The 7,804-nt window shown below is 30.2% G+C and overlaps 1 pseudogene; it reads left to right on the forward strand.

Annotated features, from left to right (window-relative positions):
- Positions 1 to 1,410: 1,410 nt before the first annotated feature.
- LOC131662640 (flavonoid 3'-monooxygenase-like) lies at positions 1,411 to 7,801 on the forward strand (annotated as a pseudogene).
- The last annotated feature ends 3 nt before the right edge of the window (positions 7,802 to 7,804 follow it).

A 7,804-nucleotide genomic window follows, 5' to 3' on the forward strand; every position in this document is an offset into this window, starting at 1 on the left:
TTATTACGTTAATTATAAATATCTAAAACTAATAAAATTTATTAAAAAATTCAATTAAAATTTTAATTTTAACAATTAAAGCTTAACTCAAATTTATAAATAAATTAATAAAATTTAAAATTTAAATAGGAAAATTGTTAAACTAATAATAATTTAAATTTGTATTGATGAAATGTCATTAAAAAATCATTTGAAATACACAAGTGCATCACATGAAACTTTGCAAAAAAAAAAATTAATTAAAATAGTAGCAAATAATTTAGAGGAATCAAAATTTATAATTTTTTTAATATACTAAAAATAATAGTTGATAGATTCAAAAGAATAAAGAAACAAAGCATCGAAATGAAAAAAACTTATTAATTGATAGAAATAAAATGAACTGAATATGACAGTTTTTGGGTCATTCTAATATAATAAATTCATTCTAATTTTGTGTATCATTATTAATTCAATATAAAAAATTTCCAAAATTATTAAAATATCTTTTTTTATTCTAAAATATTCCATTTATAAGATGTTTTATTTGATCGGTCCAAAATTTGAAATAGTTGTTCCCTATAATTAAAATCGATATATTTGTCATAAGAAACATTATTGTCAATTTATTAACTAATAAATAGTATAAATCTTTGAAGATCTTAATTTTAAACCACCATTTCAAAATAATTCTATACTTCAAAACTTCTGCGTTTTTTCGGAAGTTTACTTCCGAAATCCCAAAAAATGGGATTTCGGAAATACATTTCCGAATTCTGGGAAAATTTGGAAAAAAAATTATTTCGGAAATTTATTTCCGAAGTAAGGGTATTTAGGGGTTTTCGCTGGGGGTCAGGCCCATAGGGAGGTGAAGAAAGAAATTCTCTATTATTATGTATTTCCTAAACCAACCTAATAAATATTGGTGGTATACAAATTTAGAATGAATTAAGTTTCAATAAAAACAAGTGCTAATATTGTGTTTTAAAAATAACAATGATTTGAGGATAAGGTTTAGGTAATTTTGATATTTGCCAACTGTGGTGATTTTATTTCTATATTTCTCTTTAACTTAAACATCATTGTTCATCAAAATAATTTATTTTAATCATTCAAACACCTTTCAATTATATTAAAATCACCAAAGTTATCAAATAGTAAAGTCACTCAATCAATTTTTGTGATTTGAACACGCGTCTCGTTAAATTAAATCAATTCCTGTGATTTGAACACGCGTCTTGTTAAATTAAACTTCTTTCATCTGAGTTGCACTTACGACGACACATCTTTAAATATTTATTCTTAAAAAATCATTAAAAAAATTTAGTAGAGTGCTGTAAATTTTTATTGTATCTATTGTCCAATTCCAATTGCACAAGCTACCTAGTAAAGTAAGGAAAACGTTTCCTATATAAATATAGCAATCTTTGAGTCTTAGCTAAACAATACAACAAGAAAACACAAGTATTCTACACCATCTTCATAACCATGTCTCTATGGCTCATTGCATTCTCCACTTTCATATTATCTATCTTAATATACCATTTTCTAAAATCCACAACAAAATCATCTTCTTCATCACTACCTCTTCCACCTGGACCAAAACCATGGCCTATAATAGGTAACATTCCACACTTAGGCCCTGCCCCACACCAATCTCTTGCAGCCTTGGCTCAAACCTATGGTCCTTTGATGTACCTCAAACTAGGGTTTGTCGATGTTATCGTGGCCGCTTCGGCCACTGCGGCCGAACAATTCTTAAAGGTTCATGATGCTAATTTTAGTAGCCGGCCACCTAATTCCGGAGCCAAATACATAGGTTATAATTATCAAGACCTTGTGTTTGGTCCGTATGGTCCGCGGTGGCGATTGCTTCGGAAAATCACATCCGTTCATTTGTTCTCTAACAAATCTTTGGATGAAGTCAAACACTTGCGTCAGGTAAGTTAACATAGTATTAACATGGCTCTATATTGATATAGTTTAAGAATATGTTGTTATTGTGTGTTCTTTATGTAGTAATCAATATTACCTATAACGTACCATATTTTCATAAAATGTGACTTCTATGGTTACCTACCTTGCATTTTGATTGACATACCAATAACATCTTAATCTTTTATTTATTGCTTTTTCTTTAGAACAAGTGAAATAATTTGAGTTTCCTTATTCTTCCTATTGTTTTTAAAATATCATAGAAGTATATTTCAAGAAATGTTTTGAAAATTAGAAATGGCTAAATAAATAAATCAAATCAATTTTTCACATTTTTTAAAAATTTTAATTTTATGTTAGATTTTTGGAAAATCATGTATAGAATCATAATTTTTTTTTTAAATTTATGATCCTATATTGTATTTTTTTAGAAAAACTAGTATAAAGTAAAAACCATAAATTTTAAAAAGAAATTATTATTTTATCTCTGACTTTTCAAAAACTGATATAATACATTTATAATATATTGGAAAAAAATTATACTTTATACCAAATTTTTAAAATCTGGACATTCCTAAAGAGTTTATAAAAAGTCTTATAGTGTTAACTTTGTATTTTTTTTTAAATAATTAAAAAAAATAACTTATCAAATTTATTTAAAAAATAGCACACATAATTAGAAAAAACAGTGACACCCCTACGGTACATATCAAATTTATTGATAGTTTTAACTTGGTGTGATTTTAAATAATTGCAAAAAAAAATTAATCTATTTAGTTTTTCAAAAAAAATCTGATAGTCTCTTACTTTTATACTGATTATTTTATAAATCCAGCCTAAACCAAAGATTTTTCTAAAATTCATAATTTTATATTAGATTTTTTTTTTTTTTTTTGAGTAAGCAAGTTGTATTAAAAAGAGAACTAAGGGTTCTCAACACCTGTTTACATCAAAAGAGCGGAAGAAACCCCTCACAAAAAAATCAACAAGAGATTACAAACCGATTTGACACTACGAAATAAAGAACAAAGGATCTTTGTTGAATTCGTAGAAGCCACAAATAGGATGAGTAATATCTCCTATAAAAGCCCACTTCCACACCAAAACCTTGATGCTCCAAATAGTATTATCGACATTCCACACCTCATTCCGAAAACACACACCATTTCTATACAATCAAAGAGACCATAAAGTTGCTAACCAAACTACTCCTAATTTACCTTCTTTAACTTTCTTCATTTTACAAAAGGACAACCAATCCAAGAAACCACCCAAACAATTCTCCTTCATCCCACCATAAGGTTTGCCTATCCACCTAGCCATTGAAGACCAAACCAAAGCAACCGAAGGACACAAAAAGAAAGAGTGCATCATACTTTCCGGATGAACACCACAAAAAACACACTTGGAAAAATCTCCCGAAAAAGTAATACCTTTCCGAAGCAATAAATCCTTTGTAAGTAGTCTATTAACCAAGACCCTCCACCCAAAAGCCTTAATTTTAAAAGGAACTTCCATTTTCCATATCAAGCTCAATGCCCCATCAAATTTATTTGAAGGACCAAACGGAATACGGAACCCGGCAAAAAACTTATAACAAGAAGCAACGGAAAAGACACCATCCGCTTCGGCCATCCACTCCACGGTATCGGACTCCCCACTACCCGGACCGCGGCCTTCCAACAAAACCCCCCAAAGAAGTCAAATCCGAAACCAAATTATGAGCGCTCAAATCCAACGGATTGATCCCTAAATTCCCCCACGACCACACTCCATCCACCCATCCTCCCATGCCCGCCACCGCCACTCTCTTCAACCCCGACACCTCAAACAAACAAGGAAAAACCTTCTTTAAACAACAAGAATCCAACCATGAGGCTTCCCAAAACGGAGTAGAAAACTCATTCCTAACTCTAAACCGACAAAAAGACTCCATAGGATCTCTCTCCCCATAAACCCCCCTCCCTCCAATAGACACCAAATCCCTCCACCAAACGGAACCAAAAGAAGGAGAAGAAAAAGAAGAAAGAGAAGAAAGAGAGGAAGAAGGAAAAGTACCTCCACATAAGATCTTCATGTTTAGATCACCATATTTTGCTTTTAACAAATTGAGCCAAAGCACATCCTCACCTCTTAAGATTCCCCATCTCCATTTATTCAAAAGAGCCAAATTAAAATCCGAAATATTTTTAATGCCAAGACCCCCTTTATCCACCGGAAGACAAACATTCTTCCAACTAACCCAACTAATCCTCCTTTTTTCCTCCATACCTCCTCCCCACAAGAAGTTACCTTGTATACTAGAAATTTCCTTAGCCACCGTTGCCGGCATCTTATAAAATGACATAGTAAAGATGGATAAAGAACAAATAACCGATTTCAAAAGAGTAATTCTACCGCCCAAACTAAGATACCGATTCTTCCAACCCATAAGACGCTTCTTTAATTTTGATACAAGCGGTTTCCACGTGTTAACCTTTCTCGGATTACACCCCACCATAATTCCAAGAAAAGAGAACATCCCCTCTTCCAACTTACACAAAAGAACATAAGATGCCGCATCCAAAAAATTCTTGCTAACATTGTAACCGATCAATTTACTCTTATGATAGTTTATGCCCAACCCCGAAACAAGTTCAAACGCCCTTAGCACCGCCTTGAAAGCCCACACTTGTCTCCAAGAACCCTCCCCCACCAAAAGAGTATCATCCGCAAATTGAAGGATATCCACCCCACACTCCCCATTGATATAAAATCATAGATTTTTTTTAAAATTTATGGATTCATATTATATTTTTGAAATAATCGATATAAAATATAAAAGTTCAAGAAAACCAACATTGTTAAATATTTTATTTTTATTTTTTAAAGGACAAAATAGAGATTTGAATAAAATATGGAAGAGCAAAATAAATTCTTTATATTTTACCTTCAATTTTCAGACACTTACATCAAGTAAGTTAACCACCTTTTATCAGTGTAGTAAGTAAAATTCTTGTAGATGATTATATCAAAACAAAATTTTTTTAAGACAATTTATATAACATCGACTCTCTTTATAAAAAAAATGTATGTGTCTCAAACTGACATTTACACTTATAAATATTTTTTATTTTTATTTTTTAAAATTATTATTGATATCAAGTTGTAAGTGTCAAGAATCATGTTTTCAATATTGTGTTTATAAAGTCAACAATCAACAATACGTATACATAAAGATGATTTAATAATACCGATACAAAATATATCCATAAAAAAATGTGTATTAAGAATATAGGTGTAATTGTAAACTCTTCATGTAGTAATCAACATTATCTATAAGGTACCACTTTTTCAAAAGATGTGACTTCTATGCTTACCTAATTACTTTCAATTCTACTAACGTACCAAAAACATCTTAATCATTTATTTATTGCTTTTTCTTTTGCACCAATGAAAATTTTGACTTTCCTTTTATTGTTTTTAAAAAATCATAATAGTTTATTTCAAGCAATGTTTTGAAAATAAGAGATAGCTAAATAAATAAATCAAATCAAATTTTTATATTTTTTTGAAATTTTTATATTTATGTTAGATTTTTAAAAGTCGTGTATAAAATCATAAAAAGAATTTCAAAATTTTTGATTCTATACTATATTTTTTAAATAAAACTAGCATGAACCATACATTTTGATAAAAAAATATATTATTTTACTTTAGACTTTTTTAAAAAAATCGGTATGAATTCATAAAATTTGATTTTATGCTAAATTTATTAAAAGTATGATAGTATTAATTTTATGTTTTTTTAAATAATTACAAAAAGAATGGTCTGTTGAATTTATTTAAAAATGTGGCGCATCCACATGTTAGATTTTTAAAAAAACGGTGACACACTATAATACATATCAGGCTTAATTAGGTCATAAGTCCTCTAACTTAATTTCAGATTTCACTTTTTAGTCTCTTAAAAACTCTTCCGTTAGTCAAATTGATCCTTGTCGTTAATTTTTTTGAAAAAACTTTAACTTCGCTTATGTGGCATGACAGCAAGGCATTTTTTAATAAGCTGAGTCACATATGTATTAAAAAACTAGTATTTCATAGCAAAGCTCTGTACAGACTAACCCAACACATAAGACCCAAGTCTCAACCACTAGGTCAACGAGAGTTCCCTATCTTTCATATTGATTCTTTCATAAATCTGATGTAAAACAAAATATTTTTTCAAAATTAATAATTTTACATTGAATATTTGAAAAATCTGATACAAAATCATCATTTATATTGCTATTTCAGGAAGAAGTAGCAAGATTGACACACAATTTGGCAAGTAATTCAGGCTCAATACCTGTGAACTTGGGACAATTATTGAACGTATGTACAACCAACGCACTTGCTAAAGTTGTCTTGGGAGAGAGAGTATTCAATGATGGCAATGGTGGTTTTGACCCTCAAGCTGATGAGTTTAAGGATATGGTTGATGAGTTGTTTGTTTTAGGTGGAGTGTTCAACATTAGTGATTTCTTTCCTTCATTGGAATGGTTAGATCTTCAAGGAGTTCAAGCTAAAATGAAAAAATTGCACAAAAGGTTTGATGCATTTTTGACAAATATTATTCAAGAACATGAGAGTTCTAATTATTCGAAGAGTGAGAAACATAAGGATTTGTTGAGTACGTTGTTGGAGCTTAGAGAGGAAAAAGATGAGGATGGAAATACACTCAATGATAATGATGTTGAGATCAAAGGATTGCTTCTGGTATGTTACATTTCTCAAACTATTTGTTTTTAACTAATGGTTTTATATTGTGATTAAAAAAAGAACTAATGGTTTGATATTTTAGTAACCAAAAAAAAAGAATCAAATGTTAAAAAGAATCAAAATTATAATTTGTGAACTTTATATAATCATATAGACACAAAAATTTTGTACTATACTATCTACGCATCACTATTCTTTTATAAGCTTTTATGTGACAGACATGTCGGTTTGCCATCTCAGCCATCTCAGTTTAAATTTATTAAAATCCAAAAGAATTAGACATTTTAAAATAAATAAAAAATTAGATGAGTGGGAAAGTGAAGTATGTTCTAGATTATCCACCAACTATATTTTTATAAAATTGAACTCTTTCTTATGTGAAATATTTTTCCATTCAGAATATGTTTGTAGCTGGTACAGAAACAACATCAATTACCATAGAATGGGCCATTGCAGAGCTCCTTCGAAGCCCAAAAATCCTAACCAAACTTCGACAAGAATTGGACAACATTATAGGTCAAGACAGAAACGTCAAAGAAGAGGACATACCAAACCTACCTTACTTACAAGCCGTCATAAAAGAAACATTTCGTTTACACCCTCCAACGCCTCTTTCACTTCCAAGAATTGCTTCTGAAAGTTGTGAGATTTTTGGATACCACATTCCGAAGGGTTCAACTCTTTTGGTTAACGTATGGGCCATAGCTCGTGACCCAAAACAATGGGTGGATCCATTAGAATTCAAGCCTGAAAGATTCTTAGCAAGTGGTGAAAACTGCAATGTTGACGTTAAAGGAAATGATTTTGAAGTTATAACGTAGGATATGTGCTGGGATGAATCTTGGAATTCGGATGGTTCAACTTCAAGTTGCTACTTTGATTCATTCGTTTGATTGGGAGCTTGAAAATGGAGTTAGTGGAGAAAATATCAACATGGATGAAGCTTTTGGATTAGGTATTTTGAGAGCAGTGCCATTATCTGTGTATCCTAAGCGTAGGCTCTCACCACATGTGTATTCATCTTTATGATTTGTGCTTTGAATTTTATTATCTTTCTTATGCTTTGTTATAATAATTTAAGTAAATGGGGTTTGTAGTATATGCTTTTAAATATATTTGTTTTGATTTATATTATTAAGATTAATTT

This window comes from Vicia villosa, linkage group LG3, assembly GCF_029867415.1.
Source record: "Vicia villosa cultivar HV-30 ecotype Madison, WI linkage group LG3, Vvil1.0, whole genome shotgun sequence".
Lineage (NCBI taxonomy): Eukaryota > Viridiplantae > Streptophyta > Magnoliopsida > Fabales > Fabaceae > Vicia > Vicia villosa.